Raw genomic sequence first — 16476 nt, 5'->3', positions numbered from 1 at the left:
ACAGAGAGAAATGTTCCAGAGAACTTCTGGTACTCTGTCTGATTCTGGCTGCTTCTATTGACTGCTGCCAAATAGGGAAAGTCTTCCTGTTTCTGCTGAATCATGCCACCTTTAAGCATTCATGTTGCTGTTTGGTGTTGGCTTTTGGACCAGACTGCTGCTATCTTGACAATGCAGAATGGAATTGGCCCAAGGAACTAATGTGTAAACAGGTCCACAATCTTTTTTTTTTCTTATTGATATTCTTTCTTTCCTTCCTGTGGTTGGTGGGTGAGAAGTGAGGTTGAAGTGTTTAAGAACTGTAAATAGAGCAGGTTTTGAAAAATCCAAGCCTACCCTATGAGTATCATTAACCCAGTGGAAGCAAAATGTGATGAAGAGTTAAACAGTTTATATAGTGAATGATGAAAGTCAAGCCCACAAGTAATGAGTAATGCCAAAGAACTTGGCAAGATATAATAGGTTGCACAATATCATATGAAGTAAATCATGACTAGAGCTTCAAAAACGATGAAGGGGTTAGCTTTATAAAATCTATGTACCCGACAGATACAGCAAAGCTGTACAGAGCACCTCCTAGTGAGAGGCCTTATAGAACTTATGTAAGCTAAAAGTCTCTATTAGGTTTATTTCTCAACAGTGTTTGCTTACCTAAGTGATTCTTCTTATAACAAAATTGGGATTGGACCAGGTTAGTAAAACAAGTAAGTTACTGTTTAATACAGGAATGTGCATTGTGTAGCAATTTCCTCTGAACTGAGGCATTATAAGGTGGGGAGAATGTACAACTGCAGCTGAGCCATTGGGAGGTGAGCTATCTGCATGAGAAAATCCCAAGATGGCTATCTTCTATGTGTTATGGAGTAGCATGAATTCTTGATGACTTGGGTCAGCTGTGTGAGAATGGGAATACACTAAAATGATTAAAGAATTAAGACATTCATTGCAGTCCCTTATTATAGCACCCATGGGATGACACTCTCAGTAAGACATTATGCCATTTGCATATCCATTTCTATGAGTAATACAATGTGAAGCTGAAGCCAAGATGGTTTTTCAGAGGGAACTTGCATGAACAGGAGAAATTACAAAGGATGAAAGACATGCAGCAAGAATACTGCATGTGATAATGTTGGCTTGCTGCATGTCATGGCTGAAAGGCCAGAGTAGAAGTAAAACATGTGCTGAATAGGATTTTCTGAGATAATAACCTTGAAAACCAAGGGAATATATTGAACAATATAGAGGAAGGGAACACAGTAAGAGTGCATGGTAGCTCTTAGGTCTGACTTTTACAGAGAAGAAGGGAAAGTCCACGGCTCAACTTGTAAATGGAGGATTTTATAATGAATGTAGACAAAGATCATGACAGAAGTCATAGAAGACACTCTGTAGCTCTAACCTTTCATAGAAAAGGGAGAAACCCATGATTCAGATACAGTGTGGGGAGGGCATTGATGACCTAACTTAAAAAAGTATAGTAATCAAGGAATACTCAGCCTCTGTGTTGCTTGAATTGGAAAAGAATTTTAAACAAGCAGTGAAAGAGCTTTCATAGGCTTTCCCTTGAAGTGTGGAAGAGGAGATATCAGTCTGAGTGCTTTGGATGTAGAAACACTGGGGATATAACCCCACTCATCATTACAACAAAGTCTGCATACACCCGGGTGATATGGGAGAAATCAGTCCCTGATGGCCTAGTTTGAACAGGATAATAGCCCAACCCGTCTACTGTCATCTGAGGTGTTCTTGAATTATCAGCAACTGGAATCTGACAGGGGAAGAAGAGGTACTGAAAGGAAAGTGGGCATGAGAGAGTGTGTGTTGCCCACTTTGTGGTGTCAGATAGGGCAGATTTTAAAGACAAGTAATGAAAATGTTTTGTTCAGCAGAGACCTTGGAATGGGATAGGGATTTGGTGGCCCTGTGAGTCCATGATGGGGCCAGATCTATGCAAGGTAGAGGTTTTCACAACACTTTTTGGTAAACAGTGGTATATAAGTCAAGTTTGTAAAGTGAAGAATCAATCAAAAAGGGAATAGAGAAGGCAGAGGCAAAAGAAGGTGGTGTCTTTCCAAGCCACTCAAAAGCAAATGTGGCAAGCTAGAGTTTTATGAGGAAAATAGAAACCTAATAGAAAACCATACACTGTACTTGTGAGATTATATGACTATAAACCCTGAGCAGCCATTTCACAGAACAAAAAAGTGATTTTTTAAAAAGGGGGCGGGGTGAGCCTCTCCTACAGATGTGTGATTATGTCCCTTAAGGCAGCAGTTCTAAATCTATGTGTCACAACCCTTTGAGGGTTTTATGGATGGGGGGTCATCACATCACAACAGGAGAAAGGATCACAACATTAGGAAATTTAGAACCACTGAACTAGATTATATGGTGTAAAGCAAGATGGTTTGCTTTGCCAAGAGTTCTTTCAGTAGCTGAGTATAGCCTATGGAACGATAAGAGCCATGACATTGTTCCACAGCCTATCCATACATAACTAACTGCATCCTCTAGTATTAGGCTAGAGTGTGGCCTTTGGGCCTAAAGGAAGCAAGCACAATAAACTGGACCCACAGAAGCAACCATTGCAACAACGGCATTCCAAGATGACTATGGATGCTTCATGGAAAATGTACTGTGAATTATGGAAGTCTAGTTTGGATAATGTTTCATGTTTATGCTTCTAAATACAATACCATTGTTCTTTTGACAAAACAATTGATACAAATGAAAGGTCCACCTTGTTATCCTTTAGATACTGCTAGTGTTTCTTTTTAGTCTCCCCTAACTACCCAAACCTGACTACATTTACTTAGAATGAATGATGTTTGGACTTCAGAGATCCTGTCTACCCTTTGTACAAAGGTTTTATTACATAATGGTAATCATTGAAATTGATACAATTCATATAAGCATCAGAAAGAACAATAAAGACAACAGTTAATTGATTTAAATGAGGATGTGCCTGTAAATAAGAACTCATACTCCCCCCCAAAGTCATTAGCTTATTGAATGAAAATCCCTGTTCAGCCTTGATATGAAGACTTGTGCCTAGTATTATTGCATCTCATTATGCTGTGCTTGGTTGATATCCCTGGGAGTCCTGCTTTTTTTCTGAAGGGAAAGAGGGGAGGAGTAGATCTGAGTGAAAGGGGAAGTTGGGAGGGGACTGGAAGAGTGGAGGGAGAGGACACTTCAGTCAGGATGTATTGTATGAGGAGAAGAATAAATTAAAAAGAAAGAAAAATCTATTCCAGGCTTAGGCTACTTTCCTATAAGTGGCTGGTCAATGAGTGCCCTGAGACCCTCCAAACTACAAAGGCTTTTGAGACTATTGTTTGCATGTCAGCACTAGATGGTAAGGCCTTATTGCTAAAAATATAGCTTACTTTTAATACTGGATTTGGGGGGAACAAGCTGGCATTGAATTAGAAGCACTCGCTGGATGGAAGTGCTGGAAAGTAACATGCGCTCTCTTATGGTACTGGCAGAAACATTTTATTGATAGTCCCACTTGGTTATATATGCTTTGTGCTGCAGTACCAACACATCAAGAAAGAGGCATCCACTTTGCAGTAGTGGCACAACTGTTAAGAGTGAAGCAAACGACATTTTAATTGTACTTAAAGCTAATCCCACAGGAGAGAACTTACATGTGATCCCATTAGCCAGAGCAGAACCCTGTGGTTTAAGAGTTTATAGACAGCAGTGGGAAGACAATTGAAGTTGTAATAGTTTATTAAAGAGAGGTCATGCATCTGTCAAACTTCTTTCCAAACATTTGTATGTACGTTTACAACTGATTTCTGTCAGACTCAAAGAGAATGGATGGTGTACTATAGAGAAACCACCACTGACAACATTCCTAATAACAAGTGACTGCTGATAAGATATAGTGTCCCAATGCTTATGTACAGATGGACAACTGAGTCATCCTCTCCAAGGCTCAGGAAACATCATGGTAGAGGGTACATAAAGAATTTAAGGGCCAGAGAAAGGGGTGGAATATTGTGAAGCAATTTTCTCTGAATGGATTCATTACTTCCTGGGAAGAAGTAAAAGGGGAACCATGCAATGTGGGAAGTAATTAAACCTCCACACACAGGAAAGCTAGAGCATACAAGATTAAAATTACACTTTTAGCATAAGGCATCTCCTCAAGATTATAGAAGTAGCAAACAATTGATGGTGAGAAGAAACTCTATGACCTGTTGAGCCATCTGCAAATCGTACAGGGACCATCAGTAATACAGCTATTTCATGAGTCAACACTCATGCTGCTGTGGGCTTTGGGGTGATATAACTGTTTCTGAGTCATCAATGCTCCTATAAGCAACAACTCATCAATACCTCTGTAAGTAAATGCATTAGTTCTCAAAGTTAGTCTGTTGTAGATTCATTATTTTTAACTCTGGTCAATGCTCTACCTGGGCTTGAGTAAATATTTGTTTACAACTCCCAAGGAAAAGTTAGCATGACAAAATGGAAACATTAACTATCTTATGAGCTTAGTTCAAGGGTGACATAGAGAAGACAGAGCAATCGAATCCAGGTAAAACAATGAAAGCCTTTCTCATGTACCCAGTTGTGTATTTAAATGAATTTACTATCACGGACAATAAAATACTTACACCAAAACATCATCACCATGGAAACTAAATATGCTCCTAATCAAAAGCCAATGTATATGTTTAAAAATTACTCATTTTGATTCTTCAAGTGTTTATAGAAGATGTACTCTATGTTAGCTGCTCTGGAGGAACAAATAAATAGAAAAAGAAGAACATAGCTGGGCAGATGAATCATTTACTAAATTGTTTGCTGCTTAAGAATCAGAATCTGAATCTGGATTCCCAGAACCCTGTTAAATGACAGGCAAGAAAACATACATACACACCTTAGCATTGGGGAGAAATGCTAAATCATGAATCTCTAGGGCCTAGTGTCCAGCCAGCTGTGCTGAATAGGTGAACTCCATGTTCAGTGAGAAAGCTTGTCTGCAGAAAATAATGTGGAAGGAGACTTAAAGAGAAAAAAGAAAACAACAACAACAACTAAAAATTAGAAAAAACAGAAAAGGAGACACCAATTTTCAAAAAATGAACAAAGGTCTGGAGAAATGGCTCAAAAGTTAAAAGCACGCACTATTTGTTTCACAAGACTTTAATTTGGTTCCCAGTTCCCTTCTCAGGTTGTTCGCAATACCTGTAACTCAGGCTTCAAGAAGATTGTCTGGCCTCTGATATACCTGGTATGCATTAGTACCCTCACATACTCACCACACAAATATATTTTTAAATCTTTGGGGGTTATAGGGGTAATTAAGCAGTTAAGAGCATTATTATACTTGTAGAGGATGCAAATTGGTTCTCAATACCCATATTGAGTGACTCACAGCTACCTGTAACTCAGTTCCAAACTAGAGAAAGCCTTGAAACCCGTACAGAACTCTCCCTGCCCCCTCTCTCCTCTCTAATAAAATAAAATAAAATAAAATAAAATAAAATAACCTTTGTAAAAGTCACTATATCAGTAGAAAAAATTGTCGTGGGCATGGTGCTGCATGCCTTTAATCCCAGCACTCGAGAGGCAGAGGCAGGTGGATCTCTGAGTTCCTGACCAGCCTGGTCTACAAAAGTGAGTTCCAGGAGAGCCAGGAATGGTACATAGAGAAACCTGTCTTGAAACACACACACACACACACACACACACACACACACACACACACACACACACACAAAGAGAGAGAGAGAGAGAGAGAGAGAGAGAGAGAGAGAGAGAGAGAGAGAGAGAGAGACAGACAGACAGACAGACAGACAGACAGAGACAGAGACAATAAAAGAAAAACAACCTAAATAACTAATATTCACAATAGTTGGTAGAATATCGATAAAAGTTGTCATTGATGATCTGTTTAAGAAGAATTTGAAACCAGTAAAGTTAGGAAATAACTGATACAGTGGAACATCTACAAAAAGGGAACAAATATTTAAAAGCATGGAGCACTGGGAAATCTGCTGAGAGAACAAAACCATTTCCTAACATCTGGCTCTGCTTTCCTACAGATCAATCATGACATTTAGCAGAAATTTTATCCACTACATAGTCTCAACAATTAGTCAGGGTAAACAAAATGGAATGAGTGTTTATTGCCTGAAAATGTGGAAAAGGATATAGCTATAGTTTGCCTAGTAGACCCTAATTTTCTCAAGTATTACAAGAGATAGTATTTATAGAAATATTTTCATTATATTTATTGATTGTTGGCTTTAAAGAATATAAACCAATACTGACTCATATAAAATATCTTAATTTATGTACAACTTTCTAACATTTTTTATTCATAATACAAATATGATTTTGATGGGTTTTCAGAAATTCTATAGATACAAAACAAAAATCTCAGATGCTCAACATTCCAGTGAAATTTTCATCTATTTAAAGAGTATTAGAAATACAAGGGTAAGGATAAGCCAATAGAAACATAAATAAAAGTGACCTACTCAACATTGAAAACTATTTAAGTAATTTGTCGAATTAGACCTGTCCTTTGAAAAACGAAAAATAAATTAGAGACCTATGAAGGTTTAAATAAGGAAGATATGAAGCATTAAAGATGCCTATAGAAGTTGCCATATAACATTGATATGCTGAAATACCAGAAAGAGCTGTATGATGTAAAATGTAGATCATGACTTAACATTTCTTTACACTTACAATGTATTATGTTCTGTCTTCATCGACAGCCTTTTATCAGTCAAGTTCTACAATGTTGCTTGAGTTTTTATGGCTCTGTGGTTGGCAGCATCCAACAGAGAACAATATTTCTTGGTGAAGTTGTACAGCCAATGATGAGAAGAATATAGAGGAATGATTCTGAGTGTGCTACACAGGACTAGTTAAGGTATCATATCGGTGTCAATTAATGTGTTATTATAAGGCTGACTGTTGCCTCTTGTATTCCTAGTGTTTACAGTATACTCCATTAACCTTTTTCCATCCTTCTGGGATGAGCCACCGCACTTGCTTTTCTTTACGAGCATAACTATTGCCTGCCAGATACCTGGTGTGTTGTTCAAGACAAGAATGGGTGACATGTGGCAGATGAAAGAGAAAGCACCCTGACATTTGCTATGAATTTTTATTTTTCCTACATTTTGGTAACGCATTCTGGCTTTTTTTGTTGCTTTTGTTTATTGTCAAGGTTGGACTTTAAGGTATACTCCTAAACTTACCTCATCCTATTATGCCCTCATCAATAGCAACACTCTTTTGTGTTCCAGCTGTACTCTTCACTACTTAGAATTTTTTAAATGTTAATTGTTATAAGATTTGAGAAAATGTCCATATTTTTAACCTGAAAATATGATTTTTTTCAGGGGACAAATGAGACAGAAAGTATTGATATTATATGGAAAGACAGATCATGTTCAGGCTATTATCCGTGGGGACAAGTAATGGAGTAAGCTTAGAAATTGTAGTAGGAAAAATTGCAGAGTTTTGCATGAAGGTAGTAAAAATATAACAAAAAGGTGCCCATATAAAAATCATACTTAGTCAAGCATTATAATTTTGAATTTGAATATATTAAAATAATTGCTAGCATTTATTTGTGATCAGTATTCTCTCTGCTTTGTAGGTTAAGAGCTCATACTGTCATGATTACAGGATGCAAAACATCAGTGAATTCGCCCCTGCAGACTGCTTTCAACCTTTATCTTTTTTATTTGGGAGCAATTGGCTATCAGAAAAAAAAATCTCAAGCTTGACTATTGCTCAAGGACATCTGGGTGACTTGATTCTAACTATTTGAAAGAAGCAACTTTTTAGAAGGAAGGGTTTATTTTGTCTCACTATTTGGGGGTGCAGCCCATCATAGCAGGAAAGGTATGACATCAGGAGGTTGAAGCAGTTATTCATTTTGGATCTACAGGAAGAAACTAAAGAGCCATGGATGCTGGTGCTCAGCTGGCTTCCTTCGCTTTCCCATTGTATTCAGAATGTGACCCCAACCTACAGAATCATGAAGACCATATGGAAACATTGCTCCTTCATCCTCAGTTGCTCTCTGGGATAAATACATGCAAAAGTGTACCTCCTTGGCTGGTGTCTTAGTTTGAGCGGGACCCCTGAGCCCAAATCTGTCTATCATAATGTTCTACTTGTAGGCTTCTAGGACCCTCTGGATCCTTCTACTTTGCTATTCTCCCATGATTCTCTCATCTAGAGTCCCACTAGAATGTCCTCCCCTCTGTCTCAGTTTCCTGGTAAGTGAAGGCTTTCGTGGGACATGCCCCTTGGGCTAGTATGCAGATATAAGTGAGTATATACCATTTGAGTCTTTCTGCTTCTGTGTTAACTCACTCATTATGATCATTTCTAGCTCAATCCATTTATTCACAAATTTCTGGAATTCCTTGTTTTTAATAGCTGAATAGTATTCCATAGTGTATATGTACCACAGTTTCTTTATCCATTCTTCTATTGAGGGACTCTTAGGCTGTTTCCATGTTCTGGCTATTATGAATAAGGCTGCTATGAACATGGTTGAGCAAATTTTCTTGTTGTGTGCTGGAGCATCTTCTGGGTATATTCCAAGGAGTGAAATAGCTGGGTCTTGAGACAGAGGGGAGGACATTCTAGTGGGACTCTAGATGAGAGAAGCATGGGAGAATGGCAAAGTAGAAGGATCCAGAGGGTCCTAGAAACCTACAAGTAGAACATTATGATGGGCAGATTTGGGCCCAGGGGTCCCGCTCAAACTAAGGCACCAGCCAAGGACAATACAGGCGGTAAACCTTAAACCCCTACCCAGATCTAGCCAATGGGCAGAACACTCTCCACACTTGAGTGGAGATTGGGATATGGCTTTCTCACATACTCTGGTGCCTCACCTTTGACCATGTCCCCTGGAGGGGGAGACCTGGTGGCACTCAGAAGAAGGACAGCAGGTTACCAAGAAGAGACTTGATACCCTATGAACATATACAGGGGGAGGAAATCCCCCTCAGGAACAGTCATAGGGGAGGGGAATAAGGGGAAAATGGGAGGGAGGGAAGAATGGGAGGATACAAGGGATGGATAACCATTGAGATGTAACAAGAATAAATTAATAAAGGAGAAAAAAAAGTGTACCTCCTAGGTGATTACAACAGTTCAAGTTCAGAATGAATGTTAACAATCAAACTTTGGATTGGGATATTACAGATTGTAAGAATTACTCTTCACATCAGTATTGATAGTCTACTTCTCTGATGCCCGCGTATTATAAAGGTGCTGCAAGTAAACGGATCTGAAAATATTCTAGGCTAAGGAATGAATGTTGTATTCAGGAAGAGTTCATGGAGGAAATATTCAAATCTCTCAAGCTCCAGAGTCCGGGTTTTGATTCTGACATTTCTATTCCAATGTGATCTGCCTTTTGAAGTCAAACGGACTCACTATAAAATTAAAACCTCAAGACTCTAGATCTGTTTACTGGTCTGTTGGTTAAGTACACTAAATTTAAACATAAACAACAGAATGTCAGAATGTCTTCTATCAGTTGGTGCACCATGTGCTCTCCAGCAGAATAATATACAGGAGGAAAATCAACTATAAAAAGATTTAGAAAATAAAGTGTTCTGAATGAAGGTATCATTTCTTAAATGGGGGCACCGTCTATGATGATACAATGTAATTAATAAAGAAAGATGGTGTCCTAAGAACAATGAAACATAGGGACAAAAATCCTGATTTTGATTGGGATTACGTATAAATTTAGAACATTCAGAGACATGTTGGTTTTGGAATGACAACTGTCTGAATAGACATCCCTGCCATTACAGTTTCCAAATGAATGTACTGTATGTTTTTGATGTACCATTAACTACATGTCTTCTACAGGTATCTAACTCCATACCTTTCTGATATTTAAACAGATGTTTTCTTGGATGTAATCCTAGGGCTTTTCAGCACTCTCTTTGAACATGTTAAGAAAAAAATGCCACAAAAGTGGCATCGTTATGTGAGAAATAACCCAAGTCCAGAAACATGTAAGAAATAAAAGACTGTTGAAATGTTAAGTAAAGTAACAAAGGCAATATTTTGATGATTTCCTTGGTGATTTCTATAAATCCTCTCAAATTTAGCATCATTTTCGCTTCTGAAGCCTGAATGATCTTTCACACATTCTAACTTGATGCAAAATTTTTCTGCTATATTTTATGAAATGGAAGGCTTTTCTTTGTTCTCAGAACTTCAACCGTAGCTAAACACCATGCATTTGGCATCTACCGACCCCAGATGTTATCACAGTCTACCTATTGGTTCTTTATGACCTAGTATCATGGATAATCTCTTAACCACTTTAATATATAAATATGTTTGTCTCCTGCCACTGAGACTGACTGTGGGAAGTTTGCCTCCTCCATTTTAATATATTTAACAATTATATAATTTTTATAAATCACATAAATTTTTAATTCTTGAGAAAAAGATTTCCTGAGGTTCTGATCTAATTCATGATCTGCTATAATGTCCTTGAATATCACCAGAGCCCTCTGCTTTGTAAGTTACAATTCATTTTTATTCATATAACTACGTGATCAATATCTGCCTCTCCTACTAAATTTAATGAGCTGGAAATTTATTTGAAAAATAATGTATCACTGGCTACTATTTAAATAACTATGACATAACTTGTATTGCTATATATTTTTGAGTAAATTCATGGCAACCATGCTTTTTTTGGTGTCTCACTATGATTTTTAAATGTGTTTTTCCTAAGTAAATGTATGTTAAATTATACATTACAATTAATTGACATTATAGTCATTATTACATTTTTACCTTTCTCCAAATAATTTAGAGAATAAAAATCTTACAATATCCGTTCTCTTCCCTTGCAAAATATCAAAGATTTCCATTTAGAACTGTACCCTTTCCAAACTTACTTTCTCTATTGTGCACAAATGCATAGCTTTTGGATTCTTGAGAGTACACTATATGGACATACTCTTTTCTTATTTACTGTGATCCAGAATCATTTTAGTAACTACATATGAATCAATTTAAAGTTTTGTCATGGGGCTATATTGCTATTGAACAGATGTGTTACTACTCGTTTTATTTTCTTTTGTTAGTTCACATGTTGCAGCCGAGCAGTGGTCGAGCTTGCCTTTAATCTCAGCACTTGCAAGGTAGACATGGGTGAATCGCTGTGAGTTCAAGGCCAGCTTGGTCTACAAAGTGAGTTCAGAATAGTCCAGGCTATACAGAGAAACCCTGTCTCGATAAACCAAACCAACCAACCAAACAAACAAACACATGTTGATTAATACAAAGTGTCAATGATTCCTATTTCATCAAACCTTGTTTTGTGCTCTTTTTCAGAGTTTGCATACCTCTCTATCAATGCTTTTGGATAATTACAATAATGCTTTTATAAAAATGGTAGTGGGTTGTTTTCCATTTGCTTTTTGTAAAGGTTCTCCATTTTAAATGTTCACTAGCAGTAAAGAAGTGTCCTCATACTAAGATAATTACTTCTATTACCAAGCCTTGGGTTACCTGGAAACAGGCCAGGATATTCCCTAAAAATTTTGTTTTTGTTTCTGTTTTTAAATAATGTTCATGAAGAAAGTATTATAAAAAACAATAGAAATATATGTGGTTGATTTTCACTTGTAGGCCCTACACTTTTTCTCCTCTTGCCTCTCATGAATGATCTGAAGTGTAAACAAGTTAAGACAGAGAGATTCAGAAATCTTTACAATGTTCCAACTGTCTTTCTTTTCTTCTTCTTCTTCTTCTTCTTCTTCTTCTTCTTCTTCTTCCTTCGTTTTCTTTTTCTTCTCCTCCTCTTCCTCCTTTCTCTTCATCTTCTTCCTTTCTCCTCCTCCTTTCAAGAGAGTTTCTCTGTGTAGTCTTGGGTGTCCTAGACGACTGACTTTGGAGACCAAGCTCTGGCCTTGAACTCACAGAGATCTGACTGTCTCTGCCTCCCCAGTGCTAAGATTAAAGGCATGAGACACTACTGCTTGGCCCATATTTCTTGAGTTTTGGAGACTTCTGTATCATGCAAATGACACACTAAATAAAACAATAGCATATATTTTAAAAACATACCCTGAATTAAAATCAATTAATATTCTTTTCAAGAAAAAGAAAACATACAATTTTAATGTGCCTAAGAACTTATTTCAGCAGTGTCAGCGTAGAAACTACTGAAGTTTGTAGAGTAGTGTGGGTCCTCCCATTATGAACTCATTCATCCTATTTTACGGAGCTCAATTTTCCCTTTGTGGGATTGAGTTAATCTCATGGATTAGTCCAATGACTAATGGGACTAACTAGTCCAATGGGATTAGTTAATCCCATAACTGACTAACTAACTAACTAACCAATTAATACAATTAATTAAGCAGGCAGCATTTCAGCAACCCCATTGCTTGCATTTTACTTCACACCCAGACTTATTTTCCTTTTCATTTCTCTTCTGATATGATACTCATGGTTCTCACCAGTTCTTAGACTTTCTAGTCCCAGAAGTTTAAGTTCAAATAAAGTTCAAGTAAACTTCTTTATGGATTATCCAGTGTTCAATGTTGTAGTGACAGCAAATGAATAAAGCCTGATATCTTACTGTTGATAAGACACTTTGATGTGAAATCAAAACATTAAGACAGTAGAAGCACCAGACAGCAAAAGTTCACAGAGCCCGCAAGGCTCTCTGGACTCCTAAGTTCTCTTTTTGTAGTCAAATTGGATGTGAGATGACAGAACGATCTACAAAGTGAAGTCATACAATAAGAGCAGCAGCAACAACAGCAACGATAACAACAAAATCCAAAAACTCTAGTGCAGCACTAACAGCACTACATTTCTTTACTAATGGTGTATGTAAGCTTGATTTCTCTCACTTTAGATCTATATTCTCTTAATCCAAAATGAAAATAATGCACAGCTGCTCCTTCACCAATTCAATATCCATGACACCCTAAGCTCTCATGCCTTTGACTGTTCCTATTTATAACCTCCAAACTAATTTTAAAAATGATTTGATGGTGCATGCCTTTTAATTCCCGAGTTCTGGGAGGAGGCACAGGCAAGTGGATTGCTGTGAGTTCTAGACCAGAGCCTGGTCTACAAAGTGAATCCAGGACAGCCAATACTGCACAGAGAAACCCTTTCTCAAAAAGCCAAGCCAAACCAAACCAAACCAAACCAGCCCAAAACCAAATCAAGACAAACCAAACCGAATTTTTAAAAAAGTTATGAGCATTTGTTGGAAATTTTTGTATTAGCCTGGAGTTCCATGCAGCAGTGCCACAGGATTTTTAGGAGAGGCTGTCTAAATATTATAAGTCACACAACCTCATTTTTTTTGTTTTTTTCAAGACAGGGTCTCTCTGTGTAGCCTTGGTTGTCCTAGACTTACTTTGTAGACCAGGCTGGCCTCAAACTCACAGCGATCCACCTGCCTCTGCCTCCCCAGTGCTGGAATTAAAGGCATGCGCCACCACGCTTGGTTTACAAACTCATTTTGATAGTTTCACCAGATAACTAACACATTTATCCATTTGTGATACTCAAAGGATACTCTACAAGTAGTCACAAATATCTCTTGGAAGGACAGCCCTATTGTTTATTATATACAACATGTTCTCAGATGGCCAGAGCCATGTTTATAGGCCCAATGAATGCTTGTGCTCTTCAGCTTCTTAACTAGATAACCGAGTTATCCTGATATAGTATATACCCTCATTGTTAGCACCAGTCTGATTTCACGTAGGGATGAAGGATAAATGGCTTGCTCTGAGAAGCCCTTCACTGAGATGTAATGCAGAAAATACAGAGACTGGGAAGCTAAACACTTTGTGAACTGCTTCATGTTTGTACCAAATTTTGTTTGCTAGGTTGTGCCAGATTGACTTAGAAAGAACTCAGGGGCTTCAGTAAACTCTGTGCATATTTAGAATTATTCATTTATTGCAAGAGTCACACAAATGTGCCCTTAAGTCCTCATTAATAGATATAGAACATATTCTAACCCTAAACACTTCACTGTCTTCTTTGATTAAAGAATGTTTTGTTTGTTGTAAAATGCAAGATCTGCGTGCTTCCATATTTATAAATGAAGTAAGATATGCCAATATTTGGGCCAGTAGTTTTCCAAGTACTTTATATATGTTAACTTTTTTGGTCTCTACTGTTAGATCTGCTACCATCATTGCTAATTATTTCATTCAAATATTTAGAATTTTATAGTTTAAATGATCTGACCCAGAGGAGATTATAGTTATCCGTTAAGTCTGGTTTCAAATTCAACATCCTATTTCAACAATTAAGAAATTTGCTTTTTTTTTCTTCCAAAAGGAAAGAACATACCAGAAACTGTCAGAAAGAGTCTCATCTGTGAAACAAAATACCACAGAAGAAGAAAAAAATCAAAATCACTTTTTAAAATAGTTCTTAAAAGTACAAAAAAGAACATTTTACAGGTTTGAATGATATGATAATGAACATACATTTAAGAATTGAAATTTAGACACATTTAAAATAGAAAATGATTTCTTAGCCAAAATGCGTGCTCCTGGAAAATATGAAAAGGAACATAACCAAAAGGCATTGAAACCAAATCACTTCCTGAGCCATAATGAGCTTAGGTTTTTAATCAGACTAATGAGAAAAGATCTGTAATTCAGCACAGCTCATGAGTCATACCAGAAAGTTTCCCCCTACAGTTTCATGGCAGGCCTTGATGTATCATTCATTAGGTACTGCAAAAGCAACACTTTCAAGAACACAATGAACTGGAGACAGACAGGAAAAGCAATGAGGAAACAGTCTAGGTCCTCCCTTCCAAACTGTCCTTTGCTGCTTCTGTCAGTCTGATGCCATTCCATATCTCCGAGCCATGCTTACTACTTCTGGTCTAATTTTATGACTCATTGGTGGGCTTAGAAATCCTAATTTTACCATACCTGCAATAAAATATTGGCTAATGGGGGGATTTGACTAGGAACAAAATAGGTAACCCATTAATTTTGATCTTTCTTATCACTTCTAGGCTATCAATGACATGAGTTTTTGATGGTTCATTAACATTTATTTATGTGATACTTACCCAGAAGTAATCTCATAATCATCTGCAGTTTAAAGACCAAGTACATAGAAATAGGCACTGATATCCAGAAAAATCATAGAAATCTAGTAGGTCACCTAGTAAGTTAACATGTAGTTTAGAATAGACCTTAAGACAGAAAGGTAGGTACAATAAGTAGTCAAGGTACAAAGGAAAAAAATGCATGGTATAGGATTCAACGGGGTGTGGATCTGCCATGCTTTACTACATTCCCTTAAGAGTGAGTGAAAACCTTTAAATCTCAAAGTCCTTGTCTGTGAAATGATGATAATAAAGCCTTGCACTAGAGGTATCTTACCTAAATAAAAATAAAAGTTTATCTTATTGTATTGTTTGCAATAATAGCGTTTATATTATAATTGAGTTGTATTGCCTGTGCTTTTATTATAAGAGAAATGATCAGTCTTCGTTCATTGGATGATTCATTGCCTTTTAGCATATACCCTATAAAGCTAGTAGAGAAGAGTTCATTTTGTATATACAGTTCCTGTAAGAATGTCCATCATCATGTTAAGGTACCCCCTTCACTTCTGGGTAGATTTTCTCCTAGGCAGGCCTGGGGAGTGCACAATTACCTATCTATACCATCATTGATTCAAAATATAAAATTTCATTTCTGTCTCACTCTATCCCTCCCTTTCCACTCTGGTTGTTTTTTGTTGTTGTTGTTGTTGTTTTTTTTTTTGAGGGGACTGTGATTTTCATCTGTAAATACCTTATTTTTAGAATTCTTAGCTGGTGCTTGATGGCATCTCAGGCCTCTCCTGGATATTTCCTCTGTGGTTGTAGGTTTGGCTGTAATTACAGTTACGGCCAGCTGGGGACAGCAGACTGCAAAGGAGCAACAAACCAGTTTTGAGGAGGCTTTGTAAGAGAGGATCCAAAACCAAAATTTGGCATATTTGCCTCTAGGGGAATGTCTGTCTCTGAAACAGTCTGATACAGTAGAAGACAAAATGGAATACTGAGAAGCTGGGGAGAAAGCCAGGGGGTGAATTCTGCTCTCAGCTCAAACAGGAAGGCTAGAGTTCAGATCCTGGAATTCATACACACACCAGGTGGATGTGGCCTGAGTGAAACGTCAGCTTCATAAGGTGATTTTCAGCTTCCCCAGAGCAAGGTGGCAAGTGAAATGAGCCATTGGGGAGCTCTACGTTTGGCTGAGGGACCCTGATTTCTTAAATACAGTAGAATAATGTGTAAAGATGTCTGATGAACAATGAAAGATGATTCCAGATATCAACATGCTTACCCATGTGCATGCACACACACATATTTGTACAACACACACACACATATTTGTACAACACACACACACACACACACACACACACACACACACACAC

The sequence above is a fragment of the Acomys minous genome, assembly GCF_964271855.1.
Source record: "Acomys minous genome assembly, chromosome: 3".
Lineage (NCBI taxonomy): Eukaryota > Metazoa > Chordata > Mammalia > Rodentia > Muridae > Acomys > Acomys minous.
The sequence above is the reverse complement of the archived record's forward strand: the minus strand, read 5'-3'. Positions refer to the sequence as shown.